This window comes from Aegilops tauschii, chromosome 1 (genome assembly GCF_002575655.3).
Source record: "Aegilops tauschii subsp. strangulata cultivar AL8/78 chromosome 1, Aet v6.0, whole genome shotgun sequence".
NCBI lineage: Eukaryota > Viridiplantae > Streptophyta > Magnoliopsida > Poales > Poaceae > Aegilops > Aegilops tauschii.
Genome location: NC_053035.3, coordinates 434,711,971 through 434,724,073, shown reverse-complemented (window position 1 = coordinate 434,724,073; position 12,103 = coordinate 434,711,971).

Here is a 12,103-nt window from a genome sequence, read left to right as displayed (position 1 = left end):
TGACCCTGCAACCACAAAAGACAAGGTAGATCGGCGGTGGCACCGGCGGGAAGAGGAGAAACCTTAAATAGTTGGGAGCCTTTCTTTTCTTCTTCCTTTCCCGCACTTACTTAGGAGCACACATTTCCTTTGGCTATATCAAATGACGCTCTTTTACATCGATGATTTGTCTGATGTCACTTTTCACCTGTTACATCTCCCCTTCTCTTCTTAACAAGCTCTACATCGCTCTCCTTTGGCGACTTGTGGAGAGAAAACCATCGGTGCCTCTTCTTCCTTCCCCTCCCCTCCCCCTCGTCGCTGTCGGAGACGTTCGTTGGCGAAGCTCGACAAGCTTCGGGGATAACAATGGCGGAGTGCTTTCTTCGGGTGTGAGGCGCAATGTTTGGTTGTTGCTTACGATGGAGTCATCCGCGGGCATGTGAGACGTCTCCAACGTGTCTATAATTTTTTTATTGTTTCATGCTATTATATTATGTTGGATGTTTTATATGCATTTTTTATATTATTTTATATCATTTTTGGGAACTAACCTATTAACCCAGTGCCTAGTGCCGGCTGTTGTTTTCTGTTTGTTTTTTGTTTCCAGAAAATCAGTACCAAACGGAGTGCAACTGTTACGAAATTTTTTGAGACTTTTTTCTGGACAAGAGAAACCCTAGAAGCTTCGAGAGGAGACCAGATGACGAACGAGGAGACGGCAAGGCAACGGGACCTTGTGGGTCCCTCGAGGCTCTGTTTGACCTAATTCCACTTCTATAAATTCTCAAATATGGGAAACCCACAGAGAGCCACTTGAAACACTTTTTCCGCCACCGCAAACTTTTATTCTTCCGTGATCCTATCTGGAGGCCTTTTCTGGTACTCTGCCGGAGGGCGAATCGATCATAGAGGGCTTCTACATCATCCTTGTCGCCTTTCGATGATGCATGAATAGTTTACCACAGACCTACGGGTCCATAACTAGTAGCTAGATGGCCTTTTCTTTCTTTTTGATATTCGATACAATGTTCTCATCGATATTCTTGGAGTTCTATCCGATGTAATATTCTTTTGCCGTGTGTCTGTTGGGATCCGATAAATCCTGAGTTTATGGTCTGAATATTCATGAGAAGTAATTGGGTCTTTTCTGAACTTTATTATGCATGATTGTTATAGCTTTGTATTTTCTCTCCGATCTATCTGTTTGGTTTGGCCAACTAGATTGATTTATGTTCAATGGGAGAGGTGTTTTGTGATGGGTTCAATCTTGCAGTGTTCTATATCCCGGTGACAGAAAGGGACAAGACACGTATTTGTATTGTTGCCATTAAGGGTAAAACGATGGCGTTTATTCATATTGATTGAGTTTACTTTGTCTACATCATGCCATCATGCTTAAGGCGTTACTCTGTTTTTATTAACTTAATACCCTAGATGCATACTGGATAGTGGTCGATGGGTGGAGTAATAGTAGTAGATGCAGGCAGGAGTCGGTCTACTTGTCTCGGACGTGATGACTATATACATGATCATTACCTTGAATATCGTCATAACTATGCGCTTTTTTATCAATTGCCCAATAGTAATTTGTTCACCCACTGTATGCTATGTGTTCGAGAGAGAAGTCTCTAGTGAAAACTATGGCCCCCGGGTCTACTTTAATCATATAAAAAATCCAAAAAACTTTTGTTGCAATTTTATTTCTTTTAATTTGTTTTTCTGTTATCTATCTACAACTACGGAATTTGATCGTTGCAATTAACGAGTTCAAGGGGATTGACAACCCTCTTGGCCGCGTTGGGCGCAAGTATTTGCTTTTGTGTGTGTGTAGTTCACGAGACTTTGCGTGATTCTCCTATTGGTTTGATAAACCTTGGTTCTCATTGAGGGAAATACTTCTCTCTAATGTATTGTATCTCCTCTCCTCTTCGGGGAAAATCCCAACGCGGCTCACAAGTAGCAGCATGCGAGACGCGTATCTGCATCGCCGAAGGTGGGTTGGAGGTAGTGTGGTGGTGGTCTGCAGTGGCAATGCTTCCCATGTGTTTCCTACAGTGCAAGACATTAAGCTGCTTCTACGCCGGTTGTGAGTCCTTCATTTTTGCCGCCTAATAGGTGCTCGATGATGCTGAAGCCAACGATGACATCTCGTGAGGCAACCACGATAAACTGACAACAAGATCCGTGCCTTCCCTTGATACGTCTACGTTGTATCTATAATTTTTGATTGTTTCATACCAATATTATTCAACTTTTACATACTTTTGGCAACTTTTTATATGATTTATTTGGACCAACTTACTTATCCAGTGCCTAGTGCCAGTTCCTGTTTATTGCATGTTTTTGTTTCGCAGAAAATCCATATCAAACGAAGTCCAAACGCGATAAAAATATTCGGAGATTTATTTTGGAATATATGTGATTTTTGGGAGGTGGAATCAACGCAAACGGGGGCCCACAGAGCCCACAACCCACCAGGGCACGCCAGGCACCCCCTGGCACGCCCAGGTGTCTTGTGCCCTCCTAGAAGGTCGGTTGGGGCCCTTCTTCTGGCGCAAGAAAGATAGTTTATGGAAAAAAATCGTGTAAAAATTTCAACGCAATCGGAGTTACGAATCTTCGGGAATTTAAGAAACCGTGAAGGGCCAGATCTAGGGAAGGCGAAACAAAAGAGAACAGAGAGGGAGATCCAATCTCGGAGGGGCTCCCGCCCCTCCGCCGCCATGGAGACCATGGACCAGAGGGGGAACTCTCCTCCCATCTAGGGGGGCAAGGAAGAAGAAGAAGGAGGGGGGCTCTCTCCCCCTCGCTTACGGTGGCGCCGGAGTGCCGTCGGGGCAACGATCGGGACGTCGATCTACATCAACAATCTTGCTACCGTCAACACCAACTCTCTCCCCCTCTATGCAGCGTGTAACACCTCTTCTCCCCACTGTAATCTCTACTTAAACATGGTGCTCAACTCCATATATTATTTCCCAATGATCTATGGTTATCCTATGATGTTTGAGTAGATCTGTTTTGTCCTATGGGTTAATTGTGATCTTGGTTCGTATGATTGTATATTTTATTTATGGTGCTGTTCTACGGTGCCCTTTGTTCTCGCGCAAACGTGAGGGCCCCCCGCTGTAGGGTGTTGCAATATGTTCATGGTTCGCTTATGGTGGGTTGCGAGAGTGACAAAAACTTAAACCCGAGTAACTGGGATATGACATATGGGAGTAAAGAGGACTTGATACTTAATGCTATGGTTTGGTTTCACGACCTTAATGATCTTTAGTAGTTGCGGATGCTTGCTAGAGTTCCAATCATAAGTGCATATGATCCAAGTAGAGAAAGTATGTTAGCTCATGCCTCTCCCTCATATAAAATTACAAGAATGATTACCGGTACTTGTTATCGATTGCCTAGGGACAAATGACTTTCTTGTTGACAAAAGCTCTCAACTAAAACTAACTTAGTTGTGTATTTATCTAAACAGCCCCTAGATTTTATTTACGTGCTCTTTATTATCTTGCAAACCTATCCTATCACACCTACAAAATACTTCTAGTTTCATACTTGTTCTAGGTAAAGCGAACGTCAAGCGTGCATAGAGTTGTATCGGTGGTCGATAGAACTTGAGGGAATATTTGTTCTGCCTTTAGCTCCTCGTTGGGTTCGACACTCTTATTTATCGAAGAAGGCTACAAATGATCCCCTATACTTGTGGGTTATCAAGACCTTTTTCTGGCGGCCTTGACGGGGAGCAATAGCGTGGGGTGAATATTCTCGTGTGTGCTTGTTTGCTTTATCACTAAGTAGTTTTTATTTCCTGCTCTAAGTTGTTCTCTATCTTTAGTTATGGACATGTTACACGAAACACCAAAAAAATTAGTGGTACTTGCTACTCATGGAGATGGGGAACCTCCTAAAACCCTCGATGCTCGTTATGTGAAAAATATTATGCACTACTTTGATAATCCTGAGAAAACCCCATTCAACATGATAATGGGAGTAACGTTGGATCAACGTGAATACTTTAGGGATTATCGATTGACACAAAAGGGAAACTTTTATGGGATCAAATTTATATGTTGCATTGGTATGCTCGGGATTTATGCTTGAGATATGATTTTACTTGTTGCTCTAGGATGAATGCTCCACACCTTCCCTTTTCATATGAATTTAATGATAATGAAACCTTAGCTTCTTATGTTAATGATATATATGATTATTATGATGTGGAACGAATAGAAGAATTTGTTGCTTTTAAGGGTGCTTATGAAATTGAATCTTTGTTTGAAAAGTTTGAAGCTTTTGATGATGATGTTTATAGACCTAATTTTTTTGCCATCCTTAAATATTGCTATGATAATTATAAATATAATTCCGATATTGATGAATTTATTGAGAAAGTCTCCGCTGTCCAAGAAGAGACTAATATTTTGCAGGAGTCTATGGAAGAAGGAATTGATGAAACTGTGAGCTCACTGGATGAAAAAGATGATGAGGAGAGCGAAGAACAAAAGGAGGAAGAGCGGATTAGCTACCCGTGCCCACCTTCTAATGAGAGTAACTCTTCAACTCATACATTGTTTAATTTCCCTTCGTTCTTACCGAAGGATGAATGCTATGATAATTGCTATGATCCCATTGATTCTTTTGAAATATCTCTTTTTGATGAAATTGATGCTTGCTATGCTTGCGGCCAAGATGCCAATATGAATTATGCTTATGGAGATGAACTTGCTATAGTTCCTTACATCAAGAATGAAATCATTTCTATTGCACCCACACATGATAGTCCTTTTATCTTTTTGAATTCTCCAAATTACACTATATCGGAGAAGTTTGCACTTATTAAGAATTACATTGATGGATTGCCTTTTACTATTTCACATGATAATTTTGATGAATATAATATGAATGTGCTTGCTGCTCCTACTTGCAATTATTATGAGAGAGGAACTACATCTCCGCCTCTTTATGTTTCCAACACGATAAAATTGCAAGAAACTGCTTATGCTATGTGTTAGTCTTTACTTGATGTGCATGAATTGTTCTTGTATGACATGTCGATGCATAGGAAGAGAGTTAGACCTCGTAATTTCTTGATATATGTTGCTTTGTGCTCACTACTAAATGCCAAATCATTGTTGATTCAAATTGGCTTTGATATACCTTAGGATCCGGGTGGATTCATTACTTGAGCACTTTATGCCTAGCTTAATGGCTTTAAAGAAAGCGCTGCCAGGGAGACAACCCGGAAGTTTTAGTGAGTCATTTGTTTCTTTTGAGTGCTTTTATAAAGTTTAAAAACAAAGAAAATATAGAGGGGAACTTAATACTTTTTCAAAAAGAGAAGCGATTGGAAATTATGCATTGGAGAAGTGAGGGTCGACCTTGAACACTTGTGTTCATGCTCATGGAAACAATGTAGAATTTTTCATGAATATTCTCACAAAAATAATTATCCCCTTGTACAATTCCATTGCATTATAAAAATAATGTGCCAAGATTTGCCTTTAGGATGATTAAATTGCTTGTTGGTTTGTGCGGTGCAAAACAGAAACTTCGGATGTAGTGCTCGATTTTACATTTTTTACTGGGACGTTAAACAGTTCTGAAACTTTTTGAACTGTTTTTATATACAAAATGTTTATTTTGTCCTAATTTTTCAGAATTTTTGAGTTATAGAAGTATGGTGGATGTTCAAATCTTTACAGACTGTCCTGTTTTCATAGATTGCTGTTATAGCTTCATTATTTGCGTAGGTTTGAATTCTTGTTGAAGCCTCCTTGACTTGGGGCCATAGAATTGTGATAGCATACAGTGAGTAATGTTTGTTTATAATTATACAATAATGTTACAACAGTACATGATGGGATTTCATTGCCATGTTCACTAACCCCGCCACTAAAAGTTCGGTTAAGTTTTGTGTGGATGAAGTGTTCGAAGATCGAGGAGGTCTCGATGCAAGGAGAAGGAGGAGAGGCAAAAGCTCAAGCTTGGGGATGCCCAAGGCACCCTAAGTAAATATTCAAGGAGACTCAAGCGTCTAAGCTTGGGGATGCCCCGAAAGGCATCCCATCTTTCTTCAACAAGTATCAGTATGTTTTCGAATTCGTTTCGTTCATATGATATGTGCAAATCTTGGAGCGTCTTTTGTGTTTATTTTTCACTTTTCTTTTATGAACCATGATAGTATGAGATAGTCCATGGTTGATTTATAGAATGATCATTGTACTTCACTTATATCTTTTGAGTTATAGAATGCTTCATGTGCTTCACTTATATCATTTGAAGTTTGGATTGCCTGTTTCTCTTCACATAGAAACCCGTTATTTGAAGAATGCTCTTTTGCTTCACTTATATTTATTAGAGCATGATATTTTGTAGAAATAATTATACTCTCATGCTTCACTTATATCTATTTAGAGAGTCAAAAGGAATTGGTCAATTGCATGGTGAAAGTGCTAGTTATCGACTAGAGGGGGGCTGAATAGGCGATTTTTATGAAAGTCTTCAAAACACGGGGGCTTTGAAGACAAACGATAGAAATGAACCTATTGACATGCAGCGGAAGGTAGACTACACTAGACAAGCCATAGTCAAGTAAGTAATGAAGTGAAAGCACAAAGACTATTAGCAGCTAGATAGTATGGATCAGGATGGAAGATAGTATGAAGCCAAACAACAATAGTCGTCACACAATGAAGTCAAACAGATCAGGCAAGCATGCAAATGACTTCACGAAGACAAACTGTAAATAAGCGAGGGAGGAGATAGAACCAGTTGCTTGGCGAGGACAAGGATTTGTTGGACCAGTTCCAGTTGCTGTGACAACTGTACGTCTGGTTAGGGAGGTTGAGATTCAACTCAGAAGACCGCGTCTTCACCTTATTCCCCTTGAGCTAAGGACACATAGTCCTTGCCCAATCACTCTGGTAAGTCTTCAAGGTAGACTTCCAAACCTTCACAGACTTCGTTCACCGGCAATCCACAATGACTCTTGGATGCTCAGAACACGACGCCTAACTGGCCGGAGGATTCACAATCCTCAAGTGTAATAAATCTTCAGATCACGCGGACAGAAAGACTTCAGTGATGCCTAACACTCTTTGGCTCTGGGTGTTTTGGGCTTTGTCCTCGCAAGGATCTTTCTCTCAAATGCTTCGGAGGTGGGTTGCTCTCAAACGACAAAAGCCGTGCACTAACTCTGAGCAGCCAAAAATTTATGGTGTAGGGGGTGGGCTATTTATAGCCAGGAGGCAACCCAACCTGATTTGTCCGAAATGACCCTGGGTCACTAAGGAACTGATACGTGTCCAACGGTCAGATTTCAAACACACGCGGCAGCTTGACTTGGGCTACAAGTAAAGCTGACTTATCCAGCTCTGGATAAGATTTGCTCTCATTGTCTTCGCTCGAAGACATAGGATATGGTTGAGCATCACTTTAGTCACTCTAACTTTGTTCACTTGGACCCCACTTAACAGTGCGGTGGTTCCTATGACTCAACAAAGAAGAAAAGGAAACTACGAAACAACTATGTCTTCGCATTCCATAGTCTTCACGTGAATGTCTTCTCGAGTCATAATCTTCGTTGTGAATATCTTCACATACCACCTTTTTCTTCAATGTCTTCACACATTTTTAGGGGTCATCTCCGGTAGGTAAACCGAATCAATGAGGGACTACTACCTGTGTTATCTTGCAATTCTCACAAACACATTAGTCCCTCAACCAGGTTTGTCGTCAATACTCCAAAACCAACTAGGGGTGGCACTAGATGCACTTACAATCTCCCCCTTTTTGGTGATTGATGACAAACTGGTTGAAGTTTTCAACGGGGATAAAAGTATGTGAAATAGTAAGGATTAAGGTATTGTCTTCATAAGTAGCAAAAGGCTCCCCCTGAAGATGTGCATATAAGTAGTTTGCTTTTGAATGCAAATGCACATGGCAGGTTTTACTTGTGGAGATCCTCTTCAACATATGAAGACAATTCATCATGCATATAAAGATATAGCGAAGATAATGACATGCATAATGAAAAATGGACGTCTGCGGAATGACTTCATGCAGAATTTATCATCGCATCGCAGAATAGCAAGCAAAGTAGCAGACGACCATCAAGTTTAAGTGTTACAACCCAAAAGAACCAAAAGTATCAAAACGAGAGTTGTAACCACTTGGCAAAATATAAAGCAACCACCCATATGGACCCGCTTTAAGACTATCAACTCATATGCTTCTCCCCCTTTTGTCAGCAATGACCAAAAAGGTTTGAAGACATAGAGCATCTATTTGTTCCCATCGGGAGAAGATGAAGGTGCACGGTCGACGTTGAAGTCCGGTGGTGCAGAGGGGCCTGGTGCAGTGTCGAGACGTGGCGAAGTAGTGGTTGGAGAAGTAGCATCATCTTCGTCATCGATGACTCTTGCATTAACCGTTGCAGCCGAGGAGGAATACTCTGAGTCTTCTAAGGAAGGAGTACGGCGCAAAACTGCATTGCAGGGAGGTGTGGAATCAAACTTGTAGCGCTTAGTGAAACCATCTTCACGAAGATCATCTTCGGAGCTTAGCAAAGTCAGACTCTTCCATGACCTCCGATAGGCTTCATGTGATACGAAGGCATTCTTGGTGGCAAGATTGCGAATGCGATTAACATCCACCAAGAGGCTTTGCATCTGACGCTTCATCCAGTCATGATACTTATCCTGTTTCTGATGCAAGGCCACGAGAAGCTCTCGGTCATTGAGAACGCGACAACGCTTCTGAGGCCTTTGAGCAATAGTGCTTTCAGTGGCTTCAGTAGTTGCACGATGAGGTGCACGCGTGTTACCAGCCAGAGGATAAACTCGAGTTGCAGCAAGAACTCCTTCAATGGGTTGCGGGAAGCTTTGGTGATCGACATTGTGAAGATATATTGGCTCCTTGGTAGGTTTAGGGTAGATGGCTTCGACGGACATATCAACCTATGGTAAGAAGATAAGAGGGTTGCGCGCAGAGGGCTGATAGTTGACAGAAGAGTGAAGCTTTATTAAGCACATCACCCATGGAGCATAAAATTTCCGGCCAAGTAGATCAATTCCAGAATCTGCAAGTTGCCTGATGAAGAAATCTTGAGCACTGAAGTTGATGCCATTGAGGATATAGAAAACCAATGTCTTCATTGCGCCTTCAAGCTTGGCCGCAGGAGAATGTCCTTTAACAGGCCATAGAGTTCGCCTTATAATGTGATAAATGGTGCGGGGCAGATACGCTAGGTCTTCAACAAATAATTCCTTTGGATATTCAGCATCTCGTGGCAGTGGCTTCATCATGCTGGGCATTTGACTCATGTTTGGCTCAAGCTTCTGAAATATGCTCTCCAAAGCATTGCGGTGAAGCTGACAACTAGGTTCATAGAGTTCACCTGGAGTGGGCAGGGAAATAAGCTCAATTATATCTTGGGCTTTGGCTTCATGGTGTACATCCCCTGACATCCACTCAAGGACCCAAGTCTTCGGATCCCTGTTGTAGCCGCAAATGTGAAGAGTGGCATAGAATTGTAGCAGAAGCTCCTCATTCCAATGCTCTTTGTTAGTGACAAACTGCAGAAGTCCAGCATCTCTGAAGCAGTCTAGAGCTTCTTACAAGCAGGGCAGACCAGCAATGGCTTCACAATCCAGACGCATGTGAGGAAAGATTCGTCCTTGATTGTATAGAATGCATGAGTAATAGCTGCGCTGCTGATAGCTCCAGAAGTGACCAGATGAGATTCTTGGCCTTGAGTAAGGGTTCTTTGCACTGTCAAAGAAGGTAATGTGAGCCCTGAAGCTATTGACATTGAATGATCCTGGCGAAGTTGCAGCTCTAGGAAATCTTGGCAGTCGAGGCTTTGGCTTCTGGACCTGAGGCATGTGCTCCACATGATAGTCAAACTGTGGTCCGGGAGCAGGCGGAGGAACCAGAATTGGCCAGCGGACAGTGACAAGCTGACCACGATCAAATGCTTGCTCAATGGTGTGAGGCCTTGGAGGCGGTACAGGAGCATTGACATTTACATGGGCTTCAAACTGCACATTCGCTTCAGGTGCGACATTCACTTCAGGCACCATATTCACTTCAGGCGCCACATTAGCTTCAGCCATGACAATGTCATTGGCTTCAGTAGTGTTGTTGGTGGCTGCCTCAGTGTTTTCAACCTCCACTTGAGTAGCTGGAGGGTCGGGCACAGACTCGTTCTCCTCGAGAACATTTTCTTGAGTGTTGGGGTGTGTGGCAACTCGCTCTTCTTTATGACACGGTTCTTGGTTGTCATCGGCTGATGCAGCCGGAATGTCTTCAGCAGCTTTTGCTTCAGACTCAGAGACGTGCGCAGTTGGAGTGGCGTCAGGAAACACTTGACGTGCTACTGAGTTGTGTTGCACTTCTCCTTCTGGAACGCTTGGCATGGCGACCTGTGGCCTAGGGCCTTTACGAAGCTTGCGAAATGCGGGCGACGCCTTTGGAGATGGGGTGGTCTGCACCATGTAATTGTCATCATCAAGCACCGGAGTGGTGACTTGAGGAGGGGGAGTACTGGGTGTGTCTTGGCTTGGTGTGTCTTGTTGGGGGTGATCAGCCCACGATGCATCCTGAGCAATTGGCGTCAAGGGACGACCAATACTGATAAGTTCGTTGTTCGTGAGAACAGGCGATGATACCGGTTGGTGCTCGATCTAAGGAAGGACTTCATCATCATCTACATTGTCGTGATGACCAATGTCTTCAGCTGTGATGGGGTCGACAGCTGGAATGTCTTCAGCTTCAGGAGCCTCTGTGGAAGCAGGCTCATGAAGTAATAGCCGACGCTCTTGGTTGGCAGATGCAGGACGAGCAACTGAGATAGGCTCGACAACAAGTGGCTCTGTGGCAGCAGCACGATTTTTCCGCGAAGACTTTGTCTTCGGCTTCTTGGTCGGTGGAACATCATCAGTGGCATTCTTGTGCTTTCGCTTTCTGGCTTCGGCCTCAGCTGCCCTTGTCTTCTTCAGTTCTGAAGCTACTGTGGGGACCTTAGGCTTCGAGCCCGTCATGCTGGCAGGGAAGACAATGCGAGGTGCTTCCTGCCCTGATTCTTCAGCTTGGGCCACAACAGGCTTCTTTTTCTATTTGGTAGCCATCTTGGGGTCGATGCCCGGACGCCCAAGTGCCTTGCGCTTTTCAGCCTCATTATGAACTTGAACACATTTACTTGCGGAGAGTTCCATCCGCTCTCTTGAGCCTTTAGCTTCTTCACGTTTCTTGTGAAACTGCTCCTTGAGGTCATGCAGCATCTGCTTGAAGTTTTGGACATCAGCCACACTAAGCTTGGCCATGTTCCTCTTGAATTGATCTTTCTCATGGTCAATCTTGTTCTTCAGTTCGACGATCTTCTAAGCCAGAGCCAGCTCATTAGCAATGGCTCCGTGGAAAGAGACACTGATGCCAATTGGAAGCTGAAGATCATCGATGTTGAGCCTTGGGTTGTCAAACCATTCATCAATGAAGTTGTTTAAAATATCCACATCAAAGAGGGGCAGATCGTTGAAGATCTCCGCCTCTTGCTTGCTCTTTATCAACAGCTCAAGAGCATCATCGCCAAGATCTTCATCACTTGACAGATCAATGGCTTCATTTTTGTTCCTCAGAACGCCAGCTGGGGTCGGTTCTTGCCCAGAACTCTGGATGGGCTTCTTCTTCTTTGAAGACTTCTCGGTCTTCTTGGAGATGCGAGAAAGATCTTCAAACTGCACACTTGCTTTAGGTGGTTCAGTGGCTAGTGGCTTCGCACGCGAAGCTTTAGGTGCAACAAAGGGCTTTGAAGCCTTTGTTCTCTTCTGCTTCTGAGGCTTAGGTGGAGCAGGCGCTTCATCAGTATCAGCGTCGTCATCAGAATGCTCCACGGCTTCCCCTTGAACAGCAATTTGAGTGAGGAGACCTTCGAGATTGTAGAAGGGCCCGATGACATTGGGTTCAACATCACGAGTGCCATCAGCCATAGGAGCAGATAGACCAGGGTTGAAGTCGAGTCCAAATGCTATCTTGTTCTTGGCCGCAGAATCTCTGGCAAACTTATAGTTGCGTTTGAACAAATTGTCATCGCGACACCATAGCAGAGAGGATGGGT